The 14,062-nt window shown below is 47.0% G+C and overlaps 1 protein-coding gene across 12 annotated transcripts in view; it reads right to left on the bottom strand.

Annotated features, from left to right (window-relative positions):
* The window catches only part of ATG4C (autophagy related 4C cysteine peptidase), a 375,968-nt gene that overhangs the window by 297,449 nt on the left and 64,457 nt on the right, over positions 1 to 14,062 (bottom strand). For 2 of the 12 annotated variants that reach the window (XM_078669332.1, XM_078669381.1), the window contains exon 7: positions 3,282 to 3,327. The exons of the other annotated variants lie outside the window; for them this stretch is intronic. The gene's annotated coding sequence lies outside the window, so the exon portion shown is untranslated. The remainder of the gene's footprint in view (positions 1 to 3,281; positions 3,328 to 14,062) is intronic. 12 annotated transcript variants of the gene reach the window in all.

Raw genomic sequence — 14,062 nt, forward strand, 5'->3', positions numbered from 1 at the left:
GTAACTACATAGCTTGTTTTGTCAGTTTATGAAGTTTCGTATAGTATATTTTACTGATGTATTGTACTGACAGTCAGTAATATTATTTTCTGCAAATTGGCAAATGTTGCTCTTTGTGCATTTGAAGAAACCAAGTGGTTTAGTTGGTAGCCATGTGGCACCTCTTTTTACAAGGGGCAAATAGCTGGTATTCAATAGCTCTCTCAATGTCGTGCCCCTTCTATGTGACACTGTGGGTTTGTTGGATATGAATTTTCCCACTGATTTATCTAGTTTCAAAATATGCCAATGTTTTTGAAGAATATTATAAATTTGGTGACTATGTGTGTTATAATTTGTCACCAAAGCAATTTTGCGATCTCTGGTCTTTGGCTAGTTCCTTTTTCGAGAATTCAAAAGGCATTCTCTGGGTCTCTTTTTACCTTATCGTTGGCACTCTGAAGTACTCCATGTTAGTATCCTCTATTGATAAACCTTCCCTCCAGTTTCTGGAGTTCCATGAGGAAAACAATTTCCTCGCTACAGTTTACTCATAGTCTTGTCATCACCCCCAATGGTATAGAGATTATTTGTCATTTTGGGTGGGCTCTACTGGCATGCAGCACAGAGTTGCAAGCAGTGGGCTTCCGGATAGTCTAGATACAATTTTGTTTCCCTTCGTGTACAGCACCACATCCAGAAAGTCTATCTCTGATTTACTGATTTTGTGTGTAAACCTCAAATTGTAGGAATTATTGTTGAGATGTTCCAGTAAAGCCCCAAAGCAAAGATCACTACCTGACCAGATGACAAAAATGTCATCGTTGTAGCGACCCCAACATATAATGTGTTCAGTGAGTTCAGGGTTAGCCATTTTTCACAAGTGATGCTGTTCGAAATTGCCCATATACAGGTTTGCATAAGAGGGTGAACATTTCGAACTCATAGCCATTCCTATTGCTTGCCTGTACCAATTGTCCTTGTGTAAAAATACATTGTTTTCCAACGTTAGTCGGGTCAGATCCAGCAACATATGGGTGTGTTCAAAGAATGTGGCATCTCTCTGCACAAGAGAATCAGCCAGGGTGTGTAAGCACTTCTCCAATGGTATACAAGTATATAATGAGCAGATGTCCAATGTGACAAAGGAAAAGTCACTTGTCCATTCTACGTCCTCCAATTGATTTAAAAGGTCGCTCGTATCCCTTATATATGAGGGAAGTTTGCATACTAAGGGCTGTAAAAAGATGTCTATGTACTCCGATATGTGCTCTGTAGGAGAGCCGATGCCGGACACAATGGGTCTGCCTTGTGGAAAAATGCTAGGTTTGTGTATCTTTGGTAAAATGTACAGGCATGGTGCCCTTGGTTTAGAGTGTGTATTATTTGTGTAGGCATGATGGTGGGAGTGGGTGTTTGTATTTTGTGATGGAATGTAGCAAGAAAATGTGTGTGTTATGTTTTGCTTTGTGGAGTAGCAATATGTGATATTTGAGTAGTGAGTTTGTAGGATTTATCTAAAGTACTGGTGAGGAGTGAATGCTAATGAGGTGAGGGGTGATGATGTGTGTTGGAGGAGAGTATATGTGTTGTGTGAGAGGGGATGAATAAGGTTTATGAGTGTTTGTAGTAGATTTGCTAGCAGGAATAGGTAGCATTTGTGTAGGAGTGGAGTGTAAGGGATGTTTGGTTGTGTGTTTTTGGCAAAAAGATTATTGGGAGGTGTGTTGGAGGATGGTACAAAAGAGGGTTGGTGGGGCTGGAATGGGATCTGTTGTGTTGGTGATGTGTGGATTTGATAGTGGTATACAGCAGATTAGTGGTTTATGTGAGAGTGAAAGTGCCATTGTGTGGAACTGGGCGTAGAAGAGTATATAGAGGTGTTTTGTGGAGTTTGGTAGAGTTTATTGAGCTATTGAATTGTGGATTGAGTTTTTTTGTTGTGAATGAGTAGTGTACATTTGCTGAGACTGTGTTTGTTTGTTTGTTTGTTTGAGGATGTTCATGGGTCATGGTGGTGGCTGTACACACACACAAAAGCCTACTTTTCCCAAAATGATTGTGAACATAATAAAAACAAAGGTTTGCGAAAATTATACATGATGACAGAATATAAATGTGCCCTTTCTTTCCCACACAGGTTAAGGTGTAGGATCCTTGAGCATGGCTGCCACACAGCTGCAACACCTACAGAAAAACGCTGACCCACATGATCGGGACGCACTGTGTCAGGGCAGACAAAGGAGTCTACCTCTCAACTCTCTGCCATCACGCACAGGCAGGAATCAGACACTTTCTCTCAGGTTGGCTTCTGCGGTCGTGTTGCAGAAAACAGGTGGGTTAGGAGCCAGCCACAGGGTAATTCCCTGTATAAAACAACTTACCTACCAGTTTGCGAGTTGTGGGTCCTAAGCTGAGAAATATGCCAAGCGGGCCAACATATGTGTTCCCGGCGAAGAAAGCAGGGGGGGCACCTTTAGAGGGAGCAGAGCTGGAGAACTTCGAAAGTTGGCAGAGAACCAGCAGCAGTTAAACTGGGCTATACAAATAGAGCCTCAACAGTTGCAAGCAGGTAGACAAGCTGTTTAACTAACAATCCAGCTTCAAATGGCAAGGCAATTTGCAGCATATGAAAGTGTCAGGAGGCTCTTGCCCAACTTACCCAAGTGATAGCTGCTGGAAGAGTGCACTCTTATATACCCTTTTCTCTTCTGTAAAGTATTCTTCAAGTGATGATCTAGAATGTTGTTACTGTATTTGAAAGGATTGCTCAGAATGCCCATAGCTCCCTCACCGCTGTGGACACTACCTTGCCCCATTGTTTAATGAAGGTGTGCAAAAAAGCATAAACCCTGATGGGACAACAGATTACTCAGGAAATAAGAAAGCCATCCTGGAACTCCTTGGTTTTGATCATGAGATATCCAGGCAGAGGTTTTGTAGAAGCTGCCTTGAGTCTACTGAAACTCCACACCATATACTTTTCCGGATTAAAGATCTGGCAGACACTGGTTACAAGCTCCAACGAGAACCAAGGAAATGCAAAGATGAATCCGACAGTATCCGAATCCAACTTATCAAGGGATGCTATACCTACCATCCTCATAACAGAGGGACTACAAGGGTACACGTCAAGATACACTAACCTTGCAGTCTGATCCAACAGGAGTGATACCAACCTTGCAGCTTTGCAGAACCCACGCCCAGATTCGCCCAATTACAGTGTAGGTTAGCAATAAACCCAGGGAAAGGGAAAATGGGACAAGAGAGACAGAAATAGGCACTGGATATCATCACAATACCTGATTGCACAGGTGGTTTTAATGTGTGCTGAAGGAGTGTTGATATCTGAAAAGGAAAGAAATCATTTAATCTGACTATGGTGTTGACTTTGGAACTTAATTTGTAATATTCTGCATGATATACCTGTTGAACTGTATGTATTTCCACTCTCTATGTGGAAATTAAAGTCAATGTTTATTTTGAACTGTACTTTGATTAGAATTGGTAAAGTGACTGTGAACAAAATAATGAGCTACAAGATACTTTTTTCTAAAGGGAGCTTCCTTCAGTGTTGTGCAATAACTTTCCGTGGTTCTGGTTAGATTCAATAAAACAGATTAACATCTTAAGAATGAGAGGCATTCATTAATGTCATATGGTTTCCAAATAACCTTGATAATAATATATTGCTATTACCATTGTCTTCCTGCCAGAATCATCTAATAACAATGTTGTGCCAGCTCGATTCCACCTACTTCACTTATGGAATCATAGCATTCCACTTCCCCTTGCCTTCCCCTGTGCAACCTATCCCCCATGACAGACTCCATTTATTTATTTATTTATTTATGCGTTTTTATATAGCGCGGACTTTACCCGAAGGTGTCAGAGCGCTTCACAAAAGGAACAGAACTGATACATGAGAACATTACAAGTGAGCAAAAAACAAAAGCAAACGTTACATTAAATGAGTCAAAAATGACAATCGTGAGCCAGCAAAATACAAGAGGTAGCAAACGGTGCAATACAAAAGTGACACTCGTGAGCCAACAAAATACAAGAGGTAGCAAACGGTGCATTGCAGGAGGAAAAAGTGACGTGTGCAGGTTACAAAAGCATACAAAATAAACAGAGGTATAATACTGCAATATAAGGAGGACACTCAAGCACAAGTACAAACGTTACGTAGGCACTGGTGGCACTTGTGCAGGTATCAAAAACAAACAAAAGCAAGAGGTAGAAAACAGTGTGTTACAAGAGAAAGTGACATGTGCATGTTACGCAAGAGTCCAAAACACAGGTAGAAGGATAATACCGCAATAAATGGCAGACTCTCAAACCATAAGAACACACTGGGAAGACACTTCCAAAGTCATGTAAAGTAGATTTTTCAATTATTGAAGGGCTCCTTCAGATAATAGACAGGGCAAGGATTACATTTGGAAGTGTCTTTGAAGGAGGAGAACTTTGAGGTCAGTTTTGAAGGCCTGGGAGGAGGTGGTGGTCCGGAGCTGAGGCGGAAGTGAGTTCCAGATTCTCACTGCGCTGCCTGAAAAGGATTGGGCCATCGATCTTTCCTTCTTGAAAGTGGGAGATTCAAGCAGTAGATTTTCCGCATTTTGTGAAGGTCTAGAGCCTCCAGAGAGTTTCAGTTTATTCGCCAGGTAGCGCGGAGTGGAGGAGTGCAAGGCTTTGTGGGTGATGCAGGCAGTCTTGTAGATAGCTCTAGCCTCGATGGGAAGCCAGCGAAGGGAGGATAACATGGGAGTGATGTGGTCGCTTCTTTTGGCCCCATAGATGAAACGAGCTGCTGAATGTAGAACAGACTTAAGGGGGGCTAGGTGGGATTTGGGGAGGCCAGTCAGAAGAGAATTGCAGTAGTCCAGTCTGGAGAGGACCAGCGATTGGACCAGGGTTTTAAGGTCATTCTCCGGGAAGAAGCGACGAATCCCCCAGAGAAGGCGCAGTTGGTATCGGGCAGACTTTGCAATTGAATTAATGTGGGAGAGTAGATTGAGTTTTGTGTCAAGTATGACACCAAGGGATTTTGCGCTGTCGACAATGATGGGTTTATTGTTCAGCAGATTCATCTGGTCCATCCAAGATTGAACCGGAGGAGGAGAAAGTGAGGAGGAGAGGAGGAGGAATTCAGTTTTGGAGGGGTTCAGAATCAGTTGATGTGTTGACATCCAGTTATGAATGGAGTCGAGGGTAGAGCTTAGGACAGAGAGATCGTGAGTGGAGGCAACCTTAAGGTAGATTTGAGTGTCGTCTGCGTAGAGATGATAGTTGACCCCAGATTCACTTAGGAGATTTCCCAGAGGTTCCAAATAGAGATTGAACAATGTGGGTGCAAGAATAGAGCCTTGGGGAACACCTTGACCCACCGCCAAAGGCGGTGAAAGACTGTCCGCTATTTTGATCATTTGGGATCTATCAGAAAGGAAAGAAGCAAACCATTTAAGCACAGTCCCCTCCATGACCATTCTCTGTTGAAGAATGTTGAGGAGGGTGTTGTGATTAACAGTGTCAAAGGCTGCCGAAAGGTCAAGGAGAATTAAAAGACAAGACCCCCCCGAGTCTAGTATTCGCAGTGCGTCATCGATCACTTGCAGCAGGGCAGTTTCAGTGCTGCAATTTTGAATGAAGCCGGACTGAAAATTGTCAAGAAGATCATTGTCCTTGATATGACGAGAGAGTTGTTTCGCAACACATCTTTCTGTGATCTTAGCAAGAAAGGGTAGGTTAGTGATGGGGCGGAAGTTGTTGAGGTCATTCGCATCCGCAGTGGGTTTTTTAAGCAGAGGTGTGACCTGCCCAGTTTTGAAGGGAGCAGGAAGGGAGCCTTGACAGAGGGAGAGGTTGACCAGAGTGGTCCAATAGGGAAGAGAAAGGGTGTAGAAGTCAATGGCAATGGCACTAGGGATGGGGTCAAGCGAGTGGTTGGAGGGCTTTGTTTCGAGGATGCACTTGAGGAGGACATCTTCAGAGATGGGGTCGAAGTTCTGCCAGATGGCTAGTGATTTGCGCTCCTCTGGAGGGGTAGGATGAGCGACCTGAACCACAAGGGATTTCACTTTTTCGTCAAAGAACACCGCAAACTCAGCTGCTTTCTTTGTAGAATCCTCCAATTTGGAGGTTGGGGAGAGAAGTTAGAATTCTTGATGAGATCAAATAGTTTTTTGGGTCTATTTTTGACTGAGTCAAGGAGGGTTCTGAAGTGTGATGCTTTCCCAAGGAAGATGTGCTTGTGGTACTTGGATCTTGCTGAACGAAGCGTAGCCAAATTATCGGTGGAGGGTGCTTGCCTCCATTGTTTCTCCAGGAGTCTTAGGTGCTTCCTTTCTTCATATAGGGATTTGCTGAACTAGGGTGCTGAGGGAATGGGCCTTTTCTTTTTGCTTTGGAGAGGAGCGACGCTATTAATTTCGACTGCAAGGACTGAGAGGCATTGTGATGTGAGATCGTTAACATCTAGGTTCGGGTCAAGCCTTGGAAGTGACAGCAAAGCTGATTCACAGAGGGAAACAGTGTCAAGATTTTTAGCATCACGGAACCAGGAGGTAGCCCTCTTAGGTTGGCCAAGAGTAATAGAGTGTGCTAGGAGAAGAGAGAATGGAATGAGGAGGTGGTCAGACCACCAATAGGGGTAGCAATAGAAAGCATGCCTGCTTTAGAAATAACAAGGTCCAGGATTGAGCCCTTAGAGTGTGTTGATTCTGTGCAGTGTTGGATAAGATCGTTTGTAGAGAGGAAGGAGGCCATCAAGTTCGCGGAAGAGTCTTGCAGGGAGCCCCAGTGGAGATTGAAGTCACCCACGAAGGTCTGATTGTCACTTTGTGCGTATTGGTCGCTGATGAAGTCAGTGAGTTCCTCCATGAACGAAGGGCCGCTGCCAGGTGGGCGGTATATGACATGGAATCTAAGGGGTGAGCGGTGGTGAAGTTGAAGCTCAAGAGATAGACATTCGAAAGTGCGGAAGGCGCTGATGGGAAAAGCCTTGAGTTGAAGGGAGTTTCTAAAGATGACTGCAACACCTCCCCCAACTTTGATAGGTCTGTCATTCCTGAAAATAGAGTTGCCAGTGGGTAGAAGGAGATCAAACATAGATTGAGAGGTATCGTTGAACCAGGTCTCAGTTAGGAAAAACAGGTCAATATTGTGAAGGGTGATGGTATCAGAGATTTCGAGTTTGTGTTTTATTGCAGATCTGCAGTTGTGGAGCAGGCATCGTAGTTCTGTCGAGACTGTTTTGGTGACGGGGCACTTGTGCTAAGAAGGGTGATAGGGATATTATATCTATATGGGGGTGCATGGGAGGGTTTAGGTGGATGCTTGGTTCTGACAGAGGAGATCGTTGGAATAGAGTAGGTAATTGGGTTACTCAGAGAAGCAGGTTAAGGAGGGGTGGCGTTCAAGGGCTTGTGTGGGTGAGCGATGCTTGCAGACGACAGGTTATGCTTGGCTATAATAGTGTGAGGGGGCGTGGTGCATCTCGTGGGAAGGTGGGAGTTTTCCAGAGGAGTTGATGCGAATGGGAAAGTTGAAATCTTAGAGCTTAAAAGAGAAAATGGAAGCTACAAGCTGGGAGATGGAGGTGATAAGAGAGCATAGCTTATTTTCAAGAGAGAGTAGGGCAGAGCACGGAAGGTTGAGTGTCTCGATGGCAAAAGGAGGGGGTGGTGCAGGTGGTGGGAGGCAGGGAGAGGTGGGAGGACAGGAGGAGAGTTGAGGTATAGGGTTCACAGGTGGGGAAAGGTGGAGGTTGAGAGCAGGGGTTGGTGTATCCGAGGTGAAGGGAGAGTTGTCCTTGTTGGCATTGCATGAAGGAAAGGAGTTTAGGACATGTTTAGGGGAGGATGGGAGCGGAACAAGACGGTGGGGAAGAAGGAGAGAGGAGGACTGTGAGGTGTCATAGGAGTGTAGGAGGTTTGGGGGGGAAAAGAGGGGAGGTGGTTGGAGGGGTCCTGTAGGCTAGGAGAGGTGGCTGTGATGGAACCGGTATCTGGTAGGGTGGGGGGGGTTGGGAGAAGGCGAAGTTTACATTACTCTACTAACTGCCCTCTCCTGGAATGTCAGTGGCCTCAATAATAAAATTAATGGCGGAGCAGTGTTTCAGTACTTTAAGTGCCAATCCCCATCGGTGGTGCTACTGCAGGAAACCCACCTGCTTGGCAACCACTGCCCCATCCAGCAGCTGGTTAGACAACCACCTGCAGGGGTATAGCCATTCTTCTACACAAACGTCTCCCTTTGCTCGTTACGAGATCTCACAGTGATGCCCTTTGCCATTTCGTCCTTGTGGGGGGTGATATGGAGGGAGTCCACTGGACCTATCTACACCCCCCCCCTGCTTGTGTCCCCAAAGCTACAAGCCCTTGCACCCTTACTCCTTCAATCCTTAAATGGCCCCACTTTTCTTGGGTATGACTTAAATTCTGTGATGGATCCTCACTTGACTCCAGTAATTCCTCGACTTGCAGCACCTATGACTTAGCAGCCTGGGCCTCCTCCCTGACCCTTTCCGACACATCACGCTCAAACCAAGGAATATACGTTCTATTCCCATCCCCACAAATCCTCCACCTGCCTTGCTTACTTTATTATACCCTCCATAGATACAACAAGGCAATTGACGTTCACATTCTCCCACGTGCACTGACAGACCATGCTCCCATCACCTTGGCCCTCAGGTCCTCCAGCAACAGCAAATATGCCATTGGCGCCTCAGTGCATGGTGGTTGAATCTGACTTTACGACTTCCTCTGGACACAAATCTCTGACTATCTCACTGCTAATACCATCTCAGTAGACTACCCTATCACCCCGTGGGAGATCCCTAATGGTGACTCTTTGCAGCCTTGTCATATCATATCAGACAGCTGCCTGGTCTCGCAGCTATAGGGAGGTGTTGTCCCTTGAACATGACTTACGCTCTGCAGAGGAGATCTACACTGCAACCCAAACTGCACTGTTGAGGCATGCATCAGAACTAAAAAGGCTGGCACTCTGTCAGAAACAGGTAAACACAGCAACTCTGACACACCTTGCCTCACTCAGTAGGAATTACGAAATGGAGGATGGAGTCGGAAAGCTCCTGCACATGGAGGGTTTACTCCTCCCTCGCCTACTTGATGCTGATAGACAGGGACTCCTATACCTACCACTTCAGCATCCACTTCACCATCTCCAGACCTACCAACTCTGGCACCATGCCACCCCCAGCTCCATGTGCAGAAACTGGAAAAAGCTATCGGAAGACCAGTGGAGCAACACTATCTACTCACAACTCCCAAGCACAACATCCATCCCTGATCAGGCTGCATAGAACTTCTCCCAGTGGATCACAGAATTTGCCGACACAGTCACCCCCTCCATACCAGCCAAATCCAAAGGACCTACCAGAAGAGCCAGCTGTGTCAACAAGGAGTTGAAATCCACCTAACACAATTGCAGGCAACTAGAAAGGAAGTGGTGCTCCAGCACAAAGAATGGAAACCACACCACCTTCAAGACAGCGCTAAGCCAGTTCCACCACCTCATGAAAAAAACTAAGAAGAACACCGTAGCAAACTGAAGCCAGTGCAAATAGCAGCAAGGAACTCTCGAGAAGGCAATCAACCAGCAACTCAAAAAACACCTGGAACACAACAACCTCCTGGACCCCTCTCAATCCAGATTCAGAGGCAACCACAGCATGAGACAGCCCTGATCCTTGCCGCTGATGACATCAGTGCCCTCATGGACCACCGCAAAACAGCAGTCCTCATCCTCCTGGTCCTGTCAGCCCCCTTTGACACTGTCTCCCATTACATCTTGATCAACAGACTCCACCACATCGGAATCCAGGGAGACACTCTCAAATGGATTGCCTCATACCTCACAGGAAGAACCCAGAGAATCCGTCTCCCAACATTCACCTCAGGACCCAAGAAGATCATCTGCAGCATCCCCCAAGGATTGTCCCTCAGCCCCACGCTCGTCAATATGCACATGATAACCCCCAGGCAAACACCGTCAGTTCATAAAAAATTAACATCATCACCTGCGCCAAAGGCACCCAGCTCATCCTTTCGTTGTCAGAAGACCCCTCTACCACCACTGCCAACTTCCACAGATGCATGATGACCTTTACCGACTGGACAATTCAGTGGCAGTTTCTGTTCCATTAGCTGGAATGAATTAACTTTGGCCCCATTTCTGCCTATGGGTCGGCGTACTGTACTCCGAATCCTGGGCCAAGTCTTGGGTGAATGGTTGACCTCCCAGACTACCTCTATGCCATGTGGAACAAGGCAGGGCAGCCCCTGTTACTCCTTTTATTTGTGTTTGCCATTCAGCCCTTAGCAGAATGTGCAGGATGTGCAGCTCTGCAGCTTTTTGTTTACCATGTGGCCATGAAGATCGAATCTCACTCTATGCTGATGACCTATTACTATACGTGGGTGAGCCCGAAACTTCGACATGTTGCAAGTCCATGATGACGCTTACATCCACCTCTAGGGCTCCCACGGTTATATCAGAGCCATAGGACCATTTAAATAGTCCAATGGCAATTTCCAATACCTGGGGATGCAGATTGCCTTTTCTCAACATTATTCCTGAACCTTAACATGACGCCTCTGGTGGCTGGGGCCAAAAAGGATATGACCCACCGGGCTATGCTCCCTCTTAACGTGGCGGTAAAGGGTGAACAGTTTAAGATTGGTGCGCTGCCAACGTTTCTCAACATCCTACAAAACGACCCCATCCCACCTTCCTTCTTCAGTACATTACAATCTGATGTGGTATGCTTCATTTGGTCTGGAGGTTTGCCACAAATTTCATTTCACAAGTGTGTGCTTCTCCCACACAATGGTGGCATCTCCAGCCTCCAATTATACTACTGGACCACCCACCTCCTTCCCATCCCTGGCTAATTTTTTGCGGCTCTTGACAACTCCTCCATAGTGGCGGGACTCGGGCTCTGGAGAGTCATGATATGCTTGGTCTTCTTTATGAATACAACAACCCCACACACCTGCCACCAGCCACCCACTCTACTCTGCTCGTCTGACTGCAGTTGTTGCAGTGGATTGGTTGGCATGGAGTGCCAACGGCAATGACGTCACTTTGGACAGGGACTTGGATAAGTCAAACAGCCTCGGTGGAGGACTTCCGAGCCTGGGAATCCATATTCATCTCAACGGTGGGGGATGTCTGGACGAGCACAGTTATGTGCAATTTTCAATACCTGACGGACACCTAAACTATGCACAAATTATGCCATGCCTTGAGCCCTCTCAGGACTCCTCAGAACCCATCCCCAGTGGAACCCTCTAGAAGCACACCTATTGGAGTCTAACTAGGAAGGGTGTCTTGTGCCTCAACTTCCAAATCCACACTGGCAGCAAAACCACCATTGGAGGCACCCTTGCCTACAGACCACCTGGGCCTCGTCCCAGCATCTGCTGCGCCATTCCCGATTTTATCACCTGCTCGCCATCGACTCCAAACACTAATTTTCCTCAGCGACCTCATTTCTCACCTCGAAGACCCAACAACACCAACACCGCCAACCTCCTCAAAAGCATGGGAAAGATGGACCTCGCCCAGCTTGTCTCCAAACCCACTCACACCAGAGGACACTCCCTCAGCCCCATCTTCAAGGCCAACGACAGAGTCAAGTTCAGCCAAGAGTCACTGCGCTGACCTGGACTGACCATGTCATTGTGCACTTCACAATCGCAATACGCCCCATCACCAGTACTAAGCCGCACAGCCCAGCCCACCAGAACTGAAGAAAAATATTGGAGAGCCAATGGTCCTATGCCCTCAACACCTCCCGCCCCTGCATCACAAACAACCTTGAACTGACAGTGGGGAACTTCTACGCATGGATCATCAATTGCGCTGATAGAACCATCCCCATCCAACCCACCAAACCCAAGAAATTCCAAACAGGTCAGCTGGTACACCACAGAACTGAGAACCACCAAACGAACTGCAAGTCACTCGAAAGGAAATAGTACATGAGCAAAGAGCACACAGATCGGGCCTCCTTAAAGACCTCCCTAAACCTCTATCACCAACTCCTGAAAGAGACGAAAGGGAGTGCCTTCCCTCACCTCATTGAAGCCAGTTCTAACAACAACAAAGAACTCTTCAACATTGTCTTCCACTTATAAAAACTTCACATCCTGACCCCCAACTGCCAGCACTCTCGGCCTTCTTGCTCTGGCAGACACGAACCCCAACCTCATGCTCACCTGCTGGAATCAGCTCACCACTAACAACACCACTGCCATCATGAGATCCATCCACTCAGGATCACCTAAGGACCCCTGTCCTCACCACATCTACAACTTCGAGAGCAAGATCATGAGCAACAAACACACCACCATCCTCAACGCATCCATCACCAAGGCCACCTTCACCATGGAATGGAAACATGCAGTAGTCAATCCTCTACTCAAGAAACCTTCTGTCGACCCCAGCAAACTCAAGGACTATTGTCTCATCTCCCTGCTTCCTTTCCCCACCAAAGTCTACAAAAAGGACATCAACTTACAGAACAACTGAAAAAAAAAACCTGCTGGCCACCTCTCAATCCCGATTCTGCTCCAACCACAGCACTGAAACTGCCCTGATTGTAGCCATAGGCGACATCAGAATCCTTCCAAACCAGGGAGACAGGGCGGCCCTGATCATCCTCGACCTATCAGCAGCTTTCGACACTTTATTCCATCACACCCTCATCAAGAGACTTCACCACATCGGAATCCAAGGAGACACCCTCAAATGGATTGCCTCCCTTCCTCACCAGCAGAACCCAGGGAATCCGCCTACCTCCTTTGACCTTGGAACACAAGAACATCATCTGTGGCAACCCTCAAGGCTCATCCCTTAGCTCTACTCTGTGCAACATCTACATGACCCCTCTAGCCAGCATCATCAGAAACCATGGACTAAACATCGCATCCTACTCAAGCGACACTCAGATCATCCTCTCTAAAAAAAAAATTAATGTGGCTTCTTATATAGCGCACTAATCACCCCAAAGGGTCTCAAGGCGCTTGCTTTGGGAACCCGTCCTGGTTTTTCCCTGTGAGATAGCCCCTACTGGGCACCCCCAAGGTGAAAGCCAGGCATCCCGCTGCGGGGGGGCGTAGTAGAGATTGAGCAAGCTATTTGCCCAGAGTTGCAGAGTGTGAACCCCTGATTTGAGTAGGCACCAAAGCGAGAATTATCGAGTCCGTGGACATTTTGAGCTCAAGACCCTGCCGCATCGGGAATTGAACCCTGGTCCCGGTCTGACCTCTGCTTCAGGGTCTGCCTCCTCTAACCAGTGAGCCACACTTCTCCACTTCTCTCTCTCTCAGAAAGCCCATCCACCACCATGACCAACCTCCACAGGTGCTTGACAGGTGTCGCAGATGGATGAGAGACAACTGCCTAAAACTTAACACAGACAAGACAGAAATTCTGATCTTAGGGAACAACACCTCCCCTTGGAGCTACTCCTGGTGGCCTTCTCAACTGGGACCCTCACCAACAGATGCACACCTTTGGAATCATCCTTGACAGCAAACTAACCATGAGAACCCGGATCTACGCAGTGACCTCTGCCCGCTTCTTCACCCTCAGCATGCTCCATAAGATCTTCAAATGGCTCCCTGTTTACACCCAACGAATTGTATCTCAATCCCTCGTCACCAGCCTGCTAGACTACAATATTGCCCACTGTGTAGGAATCACCTCTCAGTTCCTGTAAAGACTACAGACAAGTGTAACTGCAACAAATGATGGACGGAATGCTGAATAATTCAAACTTTCTTCCCCAGTCAAGAGATCTGGGTTAAATCCATCATTCTTTTGCCCACTATGCCACCCCAGTTTGGACCCAGCCATATGCAAATCAGTCTTGACCCTGTGCCTAATGGGAACAGTCCAGACCGAACTGCCAAGCCAGGTCCTCCCTGGACCGGAAAAAGGCATCCTGGGACTGGTTTCGGGGTATGTCACCCTTCATCAGCCAGGCTAGCTTGAATCTAGTGGCACAGTGAGCAAGGGGCCCACATCTGGGCATACCCATCCCACT

The sequence above is a fragment of the Lissotriton helveticus genome, chromosome 1_2 (genome assembly GCF_964261635.1).
Source record: "Lissotriton helveticus chromosome 1_2, aLisHel1.1, whole genome shotgun sequence".
Lineage (NCBI taxonomy): Eukaryota > Metazoa > Chordata > Amphibia > Caudata > Salamandridae > Lissotriton > Lissotriton helveticus.